We start from the raw sequence: 18,111 nt of genomic DNA, 5'->3' as shown, positions 1-18,111 counted from the left end.
AAGTAGATAAAGGGCTTCGTTAAACAAAATCCCAAACTATCCCTTTTATTAAGAAAGAAATCCGCATCTTTGCAGCCTGAACTGAGAATGTTTTAGGTATGAACTGGTCCATGAGGGACGGTAAGATGAAACTGCTCAATAAAATAATGGTCATATGTCTTGTGTAAATACACTGGTGTTCAATTTGACAAATTCATTTTTTGTAATGCCTATGCACTTCAAATATGAACGATTTTTTTCCCCAAAAATATTTCTGCAAGAAAATGACTCATTTCTGTTGGTATAATAAAGGTATAATCAAGGTATAATAAAGGACAGTCAAACATTGGGAGTTACAATGGAATGGTAACAATGAGGATGGAGAACAGACACTGAGTGTACAAAACATTAAGAACACTTTCCTAAAATTGAGTGACAGACACTGAGTGTACAAAACATTAAGAACACTTTCCTAAAATTGAGTGACAGACACTGAGTGTACAAAACATTAAGAACACTTTCCTAAAATTGAGTGACAGACACTGAGTGTACAAAACATTAAGAACACTTTCCTAAAATTGAGTGACAGACACTGAGTGTACAAAACATTAAGACCACTTTCCTAAAATGTAGTTGGTCTGCAGTTCTAGACACACCTGGACACACTTATATCTTTTATCACCCTCTGAATAGCACACATACTGTACACAATCCATGTCTCAATTGTCTCAAGGCTTAACAATCCTTATTTAACCTGTCTCCTCCCCTTCATCTACACTGATTGAAGTGAGTTATCTTTCACCTGAATCCACATTGATCAGTTTATGTCATGGAAAGAGAAGGTGTTCCTAATGTTTTGTACACTCAGTGTCGATGACAGATCTTTGTCTTTGGAATCCTGTCAATGTGAAAAACTGGCCATGACAGCTCTGAACACCTGGCAACACATTCCCACAGGGAGGGATGTCACACACTGAAAAGAAGGATGACATTCAGGGGGAAATACAGAGGGGGGGTGAGAGAGAAAGAGAGAGAGAGAGAGAACTGGAATGCTATTTGGCCCTGAACAAAGAGTGCACAGTGGCAGAATACCTGACCACTGTGACTGACCCAAACTTATTAAGGAAAGCTTTGACTATGTACAGACTTAGTGAGCGTGGCCTTGCTCTCTCAGAGAGAGAGAGAGAGAGAGAGAGAGAGAGAGAGAGAGAGAGAGAGAGAGAGAGAGGGGCCACCGTAGGCAGAACTGGCTCTCAAGAGAAGACAGGCTATGTGCACACTGCCCAAAAAAATTAGGTGGAAACAGCTGCCCTTCCTAACCTCCTGCCAAATGTATGACCATATTAGAGAGACATATTTCCCTCAGATTACACAGATCCACAAAAAACTACAGTGTGCCATCACAGCAGCAAGACTTGTGACCTGTTGGCACAAGAAAAGGGCAACCAGTGAAGAACAAACACCATTGTAAATACAACCCATATTTATGTTTATTTATTTTCCCTTTTGTACACATCGTTACAACACTGTCAAAAGCCATAATATGACATTTGAAATGTCTCTATTCCTGTAGATGGTTACTGTTCATGCTTGATTGTTTACGTCAATTTTGTTTATTGTCCATTTCCTTTGCTTTGGCAATGTACACATATGTTTCCCATGTCAATAAAGCCCTTTTAATTTATTTGAATTGAGAGACAAATAAAAGTGGAAGTAGAGGTGGGGAGGGGAGTTTGGTGGCCCACAGATTTTGTCCCACCTGCCACAGCCATGTGACACCACAGCTGTTACCTCTTCTGAAGAGGGGAAGGGAGAGGGCGGGAGAGAGAGAGTGGGGAGGGAGAAGATGGGGAGAGAGAAATAGAGGGGGAGGGAGAAACAGAGCGGGAGGGAGAAAGAGAGGGGACGGGAGAGAGAGAGGGGGAGGGAGAAGAGAGGGGGAGAAAGAGAGGGGGAGGGAGAAAGAGAGGGGGAGAAAGAGAGGGGGAGGGAGTAAAGGGGAAGGGAGAAGAGGGCGGAGGGAAAGAAGGGTGTGGTGAGAGGAAAGGGTGGTGGAGAGGGGGGGTGAACTAAATGCTTGTGTTCCAGCACATCACACTTATTCTATAAAGCTAAATACCACAGCGCATCACACCACTCAATCAGCTTTCTGAATTGCCCTAGAGGCACCAGAACATCAAATGTAAGAATTGTTTAATTTTTTAAAGATTGTTCCACAAATAACGTGCAAGAAACCAAAAGCTTATTTATGTAACTCAGTAGAGACTAGAGGTACCCATCCCTGAGACCGGTTGTGGTAACTAGTATGTCTCAAGTTTAGTAATGATGTTTGGTACAGTGGGACTTTTTTGTAAAAGGCCTTTGTAAATGAAAACGTAGCAATGTATCAACTTACATTGACATCACAGAGGACCAACTAATTTTCTGGTAGAGAATGCAGTGATGACATCACAGAGGACCAACCAATTTTCTGGTAGAGAATGCCATCACAGCAGCAAGATTTGTGACCTGTTGCCACGAGAAAAGGGCAACCAGTGAAGAACAAACACCATTGTAAATACAACCCATATTTATGCTTATTCATTTTATCTTGTGTCCTTTAACTATTTGTACATTGTATATATATATATAATATGACATTTGTAATGTCTTTACTGTTTTGAAACTTCTGTATGTGTAATGTTTACTGTTAATTTTTGTTGTTTTTCACTTTATATATTCACTTTGTATGTTGTCTACCTCACTTGCTTTGGCAATGTTAACACATGTTTCCCATGCCAATAAAGCCCTTGAATTGAATTGAATTGAATGCAGTGATGACATCACAGAGGACCAACCAATTTTCTGGTAGAGAATGCAGTGATGACATCACAGAGGACCAACCAATTTTCTGGTAGAGAATGCAGTGATGACATCACAGAGGACCAATCAATCACTCTATAAAGCTAAATGCTACAGCGCATCACACCACTCCATGAAGCTAAATGCTTACTCATCCATTAATACTAAGGGCTTCACAGTAAATCACTGATAATTGGTCATAATATATAATAGAGATGAACACAATGCTGGGAAACTGACTGACTGACTGGCTGGCTGGCTGGCTGGCTGACTGGTTACCTCACTGACTACCTCACTGACTGACTGACTGGCTGACTGGCTGACTGACTGACTGGCTGACTGACTCACTGGCTGACTGACTGACTGGCTGACTGACTCACTGGCTGACTGGCTGACTGACTGACTGGCTGACAGGCTGACTGGCTGGCTGGCTGACTCCGTCACTGGCTGACTGCCTCAGAGAGACAGATAGCCATTGTAGCCCCATCAACCATAATGTGGAGAGACGGAACACAAGCCTGTTTCAAAACCACAGACACAGCTCTAATCAGCACACTCCATGCTAACGGAGCGACGGAGAAACGGATACGCAGAACTACGTGTGAAAATGACACTCCATCACTGCATTTGCGTAGTTTGCGTGAAGTGTGTAGCGGCCTTAAAAACATGTCTGGTTGGCATCTGATCCTGTATCAGCTTTGTTCTCTCTCTCTCTGATCCTGTATCATCTTGTTATCTCTCTCTCTCTCTCTCTCTCTCTCTCTCTCTCTGATCCTGTATCATCTTTATTCTCTCTCTGATCCTGTATCATCTTTGTTCTCTCTCTGATCCTGTATCATCTTGTTCTCTCTCTCTCCCTGATCTTGTATCATCTTTGTTCTCTCTCTCTGATCCTGTATCATCTTTGTTCTCTCTCTGATCCTGTATCATCTTGTTCTCTCTCTCTCCCTGATCTTGTATCATCTTTGTTCTCTCTCTCTGATCCTGTATCATCTTGTTCTCTCTCTCTCCCTGATCTTGTATCATCTTTGTTCTCTCTCTCTGATCCTGTATCATCTTTGTTCTCTCTCTCTCTGATCCTGTATCATCTTTGTTCTCTCTCTCTGATTCTATATCATCTTTGTTCTCTCTATCTGATCCTGTATCATCTTTGTTCTCTCTCTCTGATCCTGTATCATCTTGTTCTCTCTCTCTCTGATCCTGTATCATCTTTGTTCTCTCTCTGATCCTGTATCATCTTGTTCTCTCTCTCTCTGGTCCTGTATCATCTTTGTTCTTTCTCTGATCCTGTATCATCTTTGTTCTCTCTCTCTGATCCTGTATCATCTTGTTCTCCCTCTCTGATCCTGTATCATCTTGTTCTCTCTCTCTCTGATCCTGTATCATCTTTGTTCTCACTCTCTGATCCTGTATCATCTTTGTTCTCTCTCTCTGATCCTGTATCATCTTGTTCTCTCTCTCTGATCCTGTATCATCTTGTTCTCTCTTTCTCTCTGATCCTGTATCATTTTTGTTCTCTCTCTCTGATCCTGTATCATTTTTGTTCTCTCTCTCTGATCCTGTATCATCTTGTTCTCTCTCTCTGATCCTGTATCATCTTTGTTCTCTCTCTCTGATCCTGTATCATCTTGTTCTCTCTCTCTGATCCTGTATCATTTTTGTTCTCTCTCTATCTCCGACTCAGGTATCAAACATCCTCAGCTGGTCTACAGGCAGGCAGAGAGGCACGGATCCTCCTAGGTCCACACACACATGCCGTCACCATCCCCCAACCCCCCTGGTTGACTATCTGGGCCTGGGCGTTGCTGCTGTTACTAGGCCCTGCCTGCAGTTGTCGCTCCTTTTGGTGGAACGGACGGACGGTTAGGGCAGCTGTCTGGCAAACTGACCCTCAGAGGAGCTTGGGTGTCTCGACCAACCGGCTGGCATTCTGCAAGCAGAGCAGGGAGTCATGTGAAGGAGATGTGTGTCACATGGCACGAGGTTGATCACTTCTCTGTAATGTTACAGATTTTCAGGCTGATCACTTTCTCTGCTATTGATCTGCCAGGTTTTCATGCTGATCACTTTCCTCTCCTATAGATTGGCCAGCTTGAAGCCTGTCAATGAAGCATGTCAAATAGAGTCATCCTCTATAAATATCTGACATTACCTGGCTACCCAAAACTCCTTGCTCCAGCCAAACGCAACGCCAGCCAAACGCTACGTTAGTTTCTTCTCCCCCAATGAGGATCTGAGTACCTCTTCGATGATTTCTAGAACGCAAACACATTCTAACTGTTCTGATTGGTCCCAGAAACTGACGGGCTGGGCCAAAAAACACAGGTGGATAAAGACGCGTTTGAAAAATGTTGTCATTGGCTTTGATACTCTGGAGTGGTTATCGTTGAGGGCGTTTGTTTTTGTACAACACCCCTCATTTTAACCCCTCATTTTGACCCCTCATTTTAACCCCTCATTTTAACCCCTCACTTTGACCCCTCATTTTAACCCCTCATTTTAACCCCTCATTTTAACCCCTCATTTTGACCCCTCCTTTTGACCCCTCATTTTAACCCCTCATTTTAACCCCTCATTTTAACCCCTCATTTTGACCCCTCAATTTAACCCCTCATTTTAACCCCTCATTTTAACCTCTAATTTTAACCCCTCATTTTGACCACAAATGACTTCCACGAGGGCAGTATTGCGCGAATAGAGCATATTGGAAGAAAAACCGTTTGGCCAGGATCTGACAGGTTCAAAGAATCACTCGGGGGGTGGCGCCTGCCCTGTCCTGACCATGGCTGAGTCCCATACGAGACCCTATGCACTACACAGTGCACTATTTCTGACCAGGTTCTATAGGGCAGAAATAACATACTACTTAGGGAATAGGGGGACATTTTGGGTTGCAACAGTCCATTACAACAGGGTTGCCGACACCAGCTACAGCAGGAACGCGCGTCCCATTGTATCATGTGTTGTTCTATCGGGTGAAGAGAGAGGCTAAGGGGGGTTGGTGTAGGTCAGAGGTCTACCTCCTGTCAGTATCATACCATCTGGGATTCGCAGAGCATGGAGGCAAAGTAGGTTATTTCACCTGCAAAAAAAGGCCCTATTTTGACATGGGTTTATAAGTAGCTTATACATTGGTAATAATTAGCTTCATAGGTAGGTAGTTTCTAAATAATGTATGCCACTGTGTTGTATTCTCAATTAAGATGCATGTTTTCTTCTGATCAGGATGTATCTGAAGGGTACATTAGTTACATTAGGTACATTAGGTACATTAGTTACATTAGTTACAGTAGGTACATTAGTTACATTAGGTACATTAGTTACATTAGTTACATTAGGTACATTAGTTCTGGAAGGGCATGGAGGGGAATCAATGCTTAGAAGATTCCCATTCTGTCAATCAACTGACTGATGGACATGAAGAGATACCAGTTGTCTTCCTAGATCAGCTGATGTTGATGTATGTTGATGTCTGTTCCTAGATCAGCTCATATTGATGTCTGTTCCTAGATCAGCTGATGTTGATGTATGTTGATGTCTGTTCTCAGATCAGCTCATATTGATGTCTGTTCTCAAATCAGCTCATATTGATGTCTGTTCTCAGATCAGCTCATGTTGATGTCTGTTCTCAGATCAGCTCATATTGATGTCTGTTCTCAGATCAGCTCATATTGATGTCTGTTCTCAGATCAGCTCATATTGATGTCTGTTCTCAGATCAGCTCATATTGATGTCTGTTCCTAGATCAGCTGATGTTGATGTATGTTGATGTCTGTTCCTAGATCAGCTCATATTGATGTCTGTTGATGTCTGTTCCTAGATCAGCTCATATTGATGTCTGTTCCTAGATCAGCTCATATTGATGTTTGTTCCTATATCAGCTCATATTGATGTCTGTTCCTAGATCAGCTCATATTGATGTCTGTTCCTATATCAGCTCATATTGATGTCTGTTCCTATATCAGCTCATATTGATGTCTGTTGATGTCTGTTCTCAGATCAGCTCTTATTGATGTCTGTTCTCAGATCAGCTCATATTGATGTCTGTTGATGTCTGTTCTCAGATCAGCTCTTATTGATGTCTGTTCTCAGATCAGCTCATATTGATGTCTGTTCTCAGATCAGCTCTTATTGATGTCTGTTCTCAGATCAGCTCATATTGATGTCTGTTCTCAGATCAGCTCTTATTGATGTCTGTTCCTAGATCAGCTGATGTTGATGTATGTTGATGTCTGTTCCTAGATCAGCTCATATTGATGTCTGTTGATGTCTGTTCCTAGATCAGCTCATATTGATGTCTGTTCTCAGATCAGCTCATATTGATGTCTGTTCTCAGATCAGCTCTTATTGATGTCTGTTCTCAGATCAGCTCTTATTGATGTCTGTTCTCAGATCAGCTCATATTGATGTCTGTTCTCAGATCAGCTCATATTGATGTCTGTTCTCAGATCAGCTCATATTGATGTCTGTTCTCAGATCAGCTCATATTGATGTCTGTTCTCAGATCAGCTCATATTGATGTCTGTTCTCAGATCAGCTCGGGCAACGGGCAACTGGCAACTGGCAACGGGAAACGGGCAACGGGCAACTGGCAACTGGCAATGGGCAACTAGCAACGGGCAACAGGCAACTGGCAACTGGCAACTGGCGTGGCTCAGTGAAGAACAGCTAGCATTAATGTCACATCAATCAAATGACCTCGTTACCATGGACACCAATACCCCGTTATTATTCAGTATACTCAAGTATTCTGTTTTTTATATTTGAGGCATAAGATGATTTACTGGTGTTTTCACAGTCTTTTACATCCCCCCCAAAAAATAATGAAAATAAAAGTTGGGGAATCTTGCATTTAGGCTACAGGGTCCAGTACAGAGTATCAGCAAAATAAATTATTATAGTGGATGGAACTGCGCAGGTAGCCTACTTTTCAAAGTTATATATATTTTTTAATGATGTTTACATCATATCTCGTTTACAATAACCCGAAAAAAGCTTGTATCCCGGTTATGAGAAAGCCGGATAAGATGCTTGTGATAGGCTGCTGTAAGATGGGATACTGTGGCACGTCAACATCTTATCCCATTTACTGTTGTTTTTGCAGTCTGCGCACGCTCAGTTTCACGTAACATGGGTATTGTGTGACTATGTGTTCAACTGCTATGCTTTATCTTGGCCAGGTCGCAGTTGCAAATGAGAACTTGTTCTCAACTAGCCTACCTGGTTAAATAAAGGTGTTCTCAACTAGCCTACCTGGTTAAATAAAGGTGTTCTCAACTAGCCTACCTGGTTAAATAAAGGTGTTCTCAACTAGCCTACCTGGTTAAATAAAGGTGTTCTCAACTAGCCTACCTGGTTAAATAAAGGTGAAATAAAAAATAAAAAAATAAAAAAAACTGATTGTCCCCCCAAAAAATCACTTCAAAAAGTAGGCTATCTGGGCAGTTCCATCCACTATAATCATTTATTTTTGCTGATACTCTGTAGCCTAAATGCAAGATTCCCCAACTTTTATTTTAATTATTTTGGGGGGATGTAAAAGACTGTGAAAACACCAGTAAATCATCTCCAAGTATTCCCAGGCATAATATAAAGACGTGATCACATACACATGTAAGCAAGGTTTGAAAGTATAATGTTTTAGTCAAATATTACACACGTTTGGGCTTCTTGCGGTCAATTTGCTAATTATTTGTAATTGGGGCATTCTTTGGCTGCGGTATTAATAGAATATTTGAACAAATTATTACTAGAATAAATGCATTTTCTGAACAAAACATGAAGTACATATTAAACCCTCAAGAAAACATATTCTCCCACCTCAGGAATTAAAGCCCTTTGATTACTATACTGTAATACTATACTGTATTACGACACTATTACTATACTTTATTACTGTATTACTATACTTTATTACTGTATTACTATACTGTATTACTATACTTTATTACTGTATTACTATACTGTATTACTATACTGTATTACTGTAATACTATACTGTATTACTATACTGTATTACTATACTGTATTACTATACTTTATTACTGTATTACTATACTGTATTACTATACTTTATTACTGTATTACTACACTATTACTATACTGTATTACTATACTTTATTACTGTATTACTACACTGTATTACTACACTATTACTATACTTTATTACTGTATTACTATACTGTATTACTATACTTTATTACTGTATTACTATACTGTATTACTATACTTTATTACTGTAATACTATACTGTATTACTACACTATTACTATACTTTATTACTGTATTACTATACTGTATTACTATCCTGTATTACTATACTTTATTACTGTATTACTATACTGTATTGCTATACTATTACTATACTTTATTACTATATTACTATACTGTATTACTATACTTTATTACTGTATTACTATACTGTATTACTATACTGTATTACTATACTATTACTATACTTTATTACTGTATTACTATACTGTATTGCTATACTATTACTGCACTTTATTACTGTATTACTATACTTTATTACGGTATTACTATACTGTATTACTATACTGTATTACTATACTATTACTATAATTTATTACTGTATTACTATACTGTATTACTACACTGTATTACTATACTGTATTACTATACTTTATTACTGTATTACTATACTGTATTACTATACTTTATTACTGTATTACTACACTATTACTATACTGTATTACTACACAGTATTACTATACTGTATTACTATACTGTATTACTATACTGTATTACTACACTATTACTATACTGTATTACTATACTGTATTACTACACTATTACTATACTGTATTACTATACTGTATTACTACACTATTACTATACTGTATTACTATACTGTATTACTACACTATTACTATACTGTATTACTATACTGTATTAATACACTATTACTATACTGTATTGCTGTATTACTATACTGTATTACTACACTATTACTATACTGTATTATTATACTGTATTACTACACTATTACTATACTGTATTACTGTATTACTATACTATATTACTACACTATTACTATACTGTATTACTATACTGTAATACTATACTGTATTACTATACTTTATTACTGTATTACTATACTGTATTACTACACTGTATTACTATACTTTATTACTGTATTACTATACTGTATTACTACACTGTATTACTACACTGTATTACTATACTGTATTACTATACTGTATTACTATACTGTATTACTACACTGTATTACTATACTGTATTACTACACTGTATTACTATATTGTATTACTACACTGTATTACTATACTTTATTACTGTATTACTATACTGTATTACTACACTGTATTACTATACTGTATTACTACACTGTATTACTATACTGTATTACTACACTGTATTACTACACTGTATTACTATACTGTATTACTACACTGTATTACTATACTGTATTACTATACTGTATTACTATACTGTATTACTACACTGTATTACTATACTGTATTACTACACTGTATTACTATATTGTATTATTACACTGTATTACTATACTTTATTACTGTATTACTATACTGTATTACTATACTGTATTACTATACTGTATTACTGTATTACTATACTGTATTACTATACTGTATTACTATACTTTATTACTGTATTACTATACTGTATTACTATACTGTATTACTACACTGTATTACTATACTTTATTACTGTATTACTATACTGTATTACTATACTTTATTACTGTATTACTATACTGTATTACTATACTGTATTACTACACTGTATTACTATACTTTATTACTGTATTACTACACTGTATTACTATACTGTATTACTATACTGTATTACTATACTTTATTACTGTATTACTACACTGTATTACTATACTGTATTACTATACTGTATTACTATATTGTATTACTATACTTTATTACTGTATTACTATACTGTATTACTATACTGTATTACTACACTATATTACTACACTGTATTACTATACTGTATTACTATACTGTATTACTACACTGTATTACTATACTGTATTACTATACTGTATTACTACACTATATTACTACACTGTATTACTATACTGTATTACTATACTGTATTACTATACTGTATTACTACACTGTATTACTATACTGTATTACTGTATTACTATACTGTATTACTACACTGTATTACTATACTGTATTACTACACTGTATTACTATACTGTATTACTACACTGTATTACTATACTGTATTACTACACTATTACTATACTGTATTACTACACTGTATTACTATACTGTATTACTATACTGTATTACTATACTGTATTACTACACTGTATTACTATACTGTATTACTATACTGTATTACTACACTGTATTACTATACTGTATTACTATACTGTATTACTACACTGTATTACTATACTGTATTACTACACTGTATTACTACACTGTATTACTATACTGTATTACTACACTATTACTATACTTTATTACTGTATTACTACACTGTATTACTATACTTTATTACTGTATTACTATACTGTATTACTACACTATTACTATACTTTATTACTGTATTACTATACTGTATTACTATACTTTATTTATTTATTGACAAGAATCCTATGCGTCCTGGTCAAAAGTAGTGCACTAAACGGAATAGGGGGCCATTCGGGACACACCAGGGCTACAAAAAGATGTGAGGCTATTTGTGGACGGTGAATGCCTCTAAAATAGAGTGAGCATTGGGTCTCAATACACACCCCTCTTAGAGCCGTAGCTTTCTGTGAATGAGGCCCCCCGGTTCCAACGGCCCACGGGGACCATTTTTAGAAAACGCAGGTGTTGACCTTAGTGGAGCCGCTGAGTGCAGAGGCTTGTGCTTGCTACAGAGGAAAATGTAGCCAAACACACGTACACACACAGACTACACACGCACGTATGCTGTGGTACGCATATACACACAAACACAGACACACACGCTGAGAGTCCCTGTCCACGCACGCACGCACACACACACACACACACACGCACCCACGCACACACACACACACACACACACACGCACACACACACACACACGCACACACGCACACACGCACACACACACACACACACGCACACACGCACACACACACACACACACACACACACACACACACACACACACACACACACACACACACACGCAGCTCTGGCCTGTTCTCCACTGCAGCTGAAGCCATCCAGCTCTTGTGGCTGATCTGAACATGGCATGAAGCCTTAGATATTCCTGGAGACATATGGTTCATTAGGGGGTAGGGATGAAATGGGCAATTCAATAATAGTATTGGCAAGGAACATCAACGATGATGGTAATGACCAAGATGACTAAGTGACACATTACATATTTACCTTTGAAACCCTGATTCCCTGGTCAAATTTAATTTCAATCCTCACTCCTAACCTATGACCCCGTTCCCAGATTATACTAACACACTTACCACTTCTCTGGGATAGTCTAAGTTTGGTGAACGCTCTGGTGTGTAATGGTAACCGTAAAACATTTTGGTTGGCGAAACATTGGAGGAGGTGGCCTCTCACCAAGTTGAATGTTTTAATCTTTATACCGATCATTCATTGACTGAACATGTTAAAAAATATATACCTTAAAAGATGGTGGAAACCTACTGGCTACATGTTAATGAGTTGCCAACATCTATAACAGTAGATCATCTCCTCAAACATACATAGTAAAAACAATGTGTAATTTAATAGAAGGATACATTGGGGAAACTATTTTGATTGCAGTGACTCAAATCTGTAGCCTATTATTGGTATATTGTGTAGCCTAGCTAATTCAGATTAACAGGATGTGTCTTCTTCTCCCCCCTATTTAACTTTACAAGTCAGAATATAAATTGACAACAGATGAACTATTTCAAATAGAACATGGTTCCATTCTGTGTTTTCATTTGTTTCTGTCTTGTTTAAGCATTTTTCCAAACTTGGAGTCTGAGACCTTATGGAAATATGTGGGAGAGAAGAGGAATTTATGACAATTTAGCATTGCAATGGTGACGCCGTGAGTCGAGAAGCAAGGTGTTGGTTAAAACGTTTAATGAAAACAACAAACATGAAACAAGACAGCGTAACAGAAGTGAGGTAGTATGAACACAGGTGCAAATACCAATTGAGGAATGAAGGTGTGAATCATAACGATGCGTGCCAGGTACGAATAATGATGAGTGTCGGATGTGCGGAATGATGATGTGCGGAATGATGATGTGCGGAATGATGACTCCCAGGACCAGTGATTAGTATTCCGGAGACGTCGCACGCTGGAGGGGAGGAGCCGGAGTAGACGTGACAGTACCCCCCCCCCTTCTGATGCGCGGCTGCTGCCGCAGGACAACACCTACCAGGAGGACGACCCCGGGGACGAGGAGCGGATCGATCAGGGTGGCGAAGGTCGAAATCACGGATGATGTTGGGATCCAGAATTTCCTCCACCGGAACCCAACACCGTTCCTCAGGGCCATACCCCTCCCAGACCAGATACTGGAGCCGAACCCCACGAAGCCGGGAGTCCAGCAGAGATCTGACAGCATACGCCGGACTGCCCTCGTTGTCCAGGGGGGGTAGTGGGGGACAGTATCAGCTAGGGGACCAGGAACCACTGGCCTGAGAAGGGAGACATGAAACGAGGGTGAGATACGGTAGTGACTGGGCAGTTGTAACCGATACGTCACCTCGTTGACCCTCCAGAGAACTTTGAACGGCCCCACAAACCGGGGGTTCGGTGTCTTGCAGGGCAGGTGGAGTAGGAGGTTCCTGGTAGAGAGCCAGATGCAATCCCCAAGGTGGAACACAGGGGTCTCATTGCGGTGGTGGACTGCCTGTTCCTTTTGACAATGGACGGCATGCTGGAACCACTCATCAACCTCAGGAGCCTTGATCTGGCCCGGAACCACTCATCAACCTCAGGAGCCTTGGTCTGGCCCAGAACCACTCATCAACCTCAGGAGCCTTGGTCTGGCCCGGAACCACTCATCAACCGCAGGAGCATTGGTCTGGCCCGGAACCACTCATCAACTGCAGGAGCCTCGGTCTGGCCCGGAACCACTCATCAACCGCAGGAGCCTTGGTCTGGCCCGGAACCACTCATCAACAGCAGGAGCCTCGGTCTGGCCCGGAACCACTCATCAACCGCAGGAGCCTCGGTCTGGCCCGGAACCACTCATCAACAGCAGGAGCCTCGGTCTGGCCCGGAACCACTCATCAACCGCAGGAGCCTCGGTCTGGCCCGGAACCACTCATCAACAGCAGGAGCCTCGGTCTGGCCCGGAACCACTCATCAACCGCAGGAGCCTCGGTCTGGCCCGGAACCACTCATCAAGAGCAGGAGCCTTGGTCTGGCCCGGAACCACTCATCAACAGCAGGAGCCTCGGTCTGGCCCGGAACCACTCATCAACCGCAGGAGCCTCGGTCTGGCCCGGAACCACTCATCAACCGCAGGAGCCTTGGTCTGGCCCGGAACCACTCATCAACCGCAGGAGCCTTGGTCTGGCCCAGAACCACTCATCAAGAGCAGGAGCCTTGGTCTGGCCCGGAACCACTCATCAACCCTCATTGTCCGGGGGGGTAGTGGGGTGTAATTTATCTCAAATTTTGTGCACAAATTTGTTAACATCCCTGTTACTGAACATTTCTCCTTTGCCAAGATAACCCATCCACATGACACGTGTGGCATATCAAGAAGCTGATTAAACAGCATGATCATTACACAGGTGCACCTTGTGCTGGGGACAATAAAATGCCATTCTAAAATGTGCAGTTTTGTCACACAACACATTGCCACAGATCTCTCAAGTTTTGAGGGAGCATGCAATTGGCATGCTGACTGCAGGAATATCCACCAGAGCTGTTGGTAGAGAATTTAATGCTAATTTCTCTACCATAAGCCGCCTCCAACGTCGTTTTAGAGAATTTAGCAGTACTTCCAATCAGCCTCACAACCGCAGACCACATGTAACCACGCCAACCCAGGACCCCCACATCTGTCTTCTTCACCTTCTTCGTCATATGAGACCAGCCACCTGGAAAGCTGATGAAACTGAGGAGTGTTTCTGTCTGTAATAAAGCCCTTTTGAGGGGAAAAACTCATTCTGATTGGCTGGGCCTGGCTCCCAAGTGGGTGGGCCTATGGCTGCTCCCCTGCCCAGTCATTTGAAATCCATAGATTAGGACCTAATGAATTCATTTCAATTGACTGATTTCAATATACGAACTGTAACTCAGTAAAATCATTGAAATTGTTGCGTGTTGCATTCATATTTTTGTTCAGTGTTTATTCATAAAGACATGTTTGGAGAGGTTAATGTCTGACCTCTAGTAATAGATAGAGACATGTTTATGGAGAGGTTAATGTCTGACCTCTAGTAACAGATAGAGACATGTTTATGGAGAGCTTCTAAGGTTAGATATTGTATCATGTTTGTTCCCAGAGTTTCTTCACTATAATCATTTTATTTGATTTATTAATAATTTCTCAAGCTCCTGATATATATAGTTGATCACATATCTACATGTTAGATGTTACATCATAATTCAAACTTTTCTAACTGGGATGTTTTTAAAAATATTTTCATGTATTTTAATTTTTATTTAACCTTTATTTTACTTGGCAAGTCAGTTAAGAACGAATTCATATTTACACTACTGCTGTGGTCAATTGAATGTATTGCCTGGTTTGATAAAGTCCTACGAACCCCCGCACGGCAGATTCTTCAGACTCCACAGATATCCCAGACACTACAGTATCAGTCACTAACTCCACAGATATCCTAAACACTACAGTATCAGTCACTAATTCCACAGATATCCCAGACACTACAGTATCAGTCACTAACTCCACAGATATCCTAAACACTACAGTATCAGTCACTAACTCCACAGATATCCCAGACACTACAGTATCAGTCACTAACTCCACAGATATCCCAGACACTACAGTATCAGTCACTAACTCCACAGATATACTCAACACTACAGTATCAGTCACTAGCTCCACAGATATCCTCAACACTACAGTATCAGTCACTAACTCCACAGATATCCTAAACACTACAGTATCAGTCACTAATTCCACAGATATCCCAGACACTACAGTATCAGTCACTAACTCCACAGATATCCTAAACACTACAGTATCAGTCACTAACTCCACAGATATCCCAGACACTACAGTATCAGTCACTAACTCCACAGATATCCTAAACACTACAGTATCAGTCACTAACTCCACAGATATCCTAAACACTACAGTATCAGTCACTAACTCCACAGATATACTCAACACTACAGTATCAGTCACTAGCTCCACAGATATCCTCAACACTACAGTATCAGTCACTAACTCCACAGATATCCTAAACACTACAGTATCAGTCACTAACTCCACAGATATCCCAGACACTACAGTATCAGTCATTAACTCCACAGATATCCTCAACACTACAGTATCAGTCACTAACTCCACAGATATCCCAGACACTACAGTATCAGTCATTAACTCCACAGATATCCCAGACACTACAGTATCAGTCACTAACTCCACAGATATCCTAAACACTACAGTATCAGTCATTAACTCCACAGATATCCCAGACACTACAGTATCAGTCACTAACTCCACAGATATCCTAAACACAATTGGATTTAAAAGACTGAAATACTATTGGCTACTTTTACACCTACTTGGCAGCAACTGGCAAAGTGCTCAGACCTCAGAGTCGAACTGCTACTTTGATCGATCCATGTATGACTCTCTAGGAACCAAAGAGGGATGAAATCCTAGCTTTTCTTCAGCTGTGTCAGTGACTGCTGTTCTGTTGTGTTCAACATGAATGTACTCCCCCCCCAAACCAATAAAAATGCCCCAAGCCAAGAGCAGTTGTTTCCTGGGTCCAGTCCTACCCCGACCATAGGTTCTTACTCATTTATTTTTTATCAAACGGCGCTATTGGTGTAAAAGAAGAGGGGGTGTAGGATAGGTAACGTTTGGCGGGCGGGGGTGTAGGGTATCTGGGGCTGAGTGCGAACAGCTGAGAGGTGTGATTTCACAAGCTCGCTGCCCCCTGTCAGGCTCTGATTGGGCTGGACAGGAGGTGCAGGCGAGGCCCAGGCTTCCGAGGGACACCGACAGGTGGCAGGCCGCTGCTCTCTGCTGGGGCAGGGGAAGGGGGCAGGCCGCGGCGGAGGCTGGGGAGGGGGGGACACACCCTGGGGATAGAAAAGGCCGGGAGAGGAGGTCTGATCTGGGCACAGTTCAGATCAGGATGGTACGACAGGAGGATAGGACAGGAGAGGAGAAAACAGCACAAGAGAGAAGGAGAGAGACACAGAGGGTGAGAGGGAAAGGTTGAGGACTGCTACAACAGGAGAGGACAGCAGCACAGGGTAGAAGGAAGGAAGGAGGGAGGAGGAGAGGAGAGGAGAGGAGAGGAGAGGAGAGGAGAGGAGAGGAGAGAAAGAAGAGAGAGAGGAGAGAAAGAAGAGAGAGGAGAGAGAGAGGGAGAGGAGAGAGAGAGAGGTTGAGGATTGGATCTAGATCTGGTCGGGGTGTTCTAAGTGAAGTTGAGGGTCTAGGAGCGGTTTGGTGACTGTGTCAGATTGTGGTGATTTAGTTTGGCGTGGTGGCACTAAGTGTGGTGGAGACATTCTGGTAGAGCAGAGGAGACATTCTGGTAGAGGAGGTCTGTGGGTTCAATGGAACTGTTACCGTTCAGCTTTTCAGGTAAATATTTTTTTTAGTTTAAGAAATATTTCTCTGGAAGTTCTGCTTGTAGTTTATAAAAAGTTAAAGGCTACTGAGTGAAGTAAAATGTTTCTGATAGTTGCTTTAAGTAATGTGGAGAGTCATTTTTTTTTACAATCTATGTAAAAACCTAAAGTACTTATAATTAATAGCTTTGAGAGAGTCACATGTTCTGTGCCCTCTCATCATCAAATCGCCTTGATTTGCTGTGCCATTTGAGCTGAGAGTGGGATCGGGGGATGGGACGAGACGGGGGAGGGGACGGGCGAGATGGGGAGGGGATGGGGGCTGGCAGCAGGTGTTGGAACAGTTGTTAGGTGATGTCTCTCTATCTGTTGTTTACGACGTTGGGACAACGGCACTCTGGAGCAGTAGCAGGACATGACGCCTCTGTCAGGTGAGGAGATCAGAGGAGAGGAATGTTCTGTAGGACAGAAGAGTGTTCTCGAGGAGAGGAATGTTCTGTAGGACAGCAGAGTGTTCTCTAG

The 18,111-nt window shown here is 41.0% G+C and overlaps 1 long non-coding RNA gene across 3 annotated transcripts in view; it reads left to right on the top strand.

Annotated features, from left to right (window-relative positions):
- The first annotated feature begins 17,138 nt into the window (after nt 1-17,138).
- Nucleotides 17,139-18,111, top strand: part of LOC135574581 (uncharacterized) — a 6,987-nt gene continuing 6,014 nt past the window's right edge. For 2 of the 3 annotated variants that reach the window (XR_010465466.1, XR_010465465.1), the window contains exon 1: nt 17,139-17,602. This is a non-coding gene — a long non-coding RNA (uncharacterized LOC135574581). Of the gene's footprint in view, nt 17,603-17,917; nt 18,021-18,111 lie in introns of those variants that run through there. The other variant, XR_010465467.1, reaches the window with a different exon arrangement.

The sequence above is a fragment of the Oncorhynchus nerka genome, linkage group LG13 (assembly GCF_034236695.1).
Source record: "Oncorhynchus nerka isolate Pitt River linkage group LG13, Oner_Uvic_2.0, whole genome shotgun sequence".
NCBI classification, from domain to species: domain Eukaryota; kingdom Metazoa; phylum Chordata; class Actinopteri; order Salmoniformes; family Salmonidae; genus Oncorhynchus; species Oncorhynchus nerka.
Note: the sequence above shows the minus strand (reverse complement) of the source record. Positions and strands in the feature narration are given on the sequence as shown.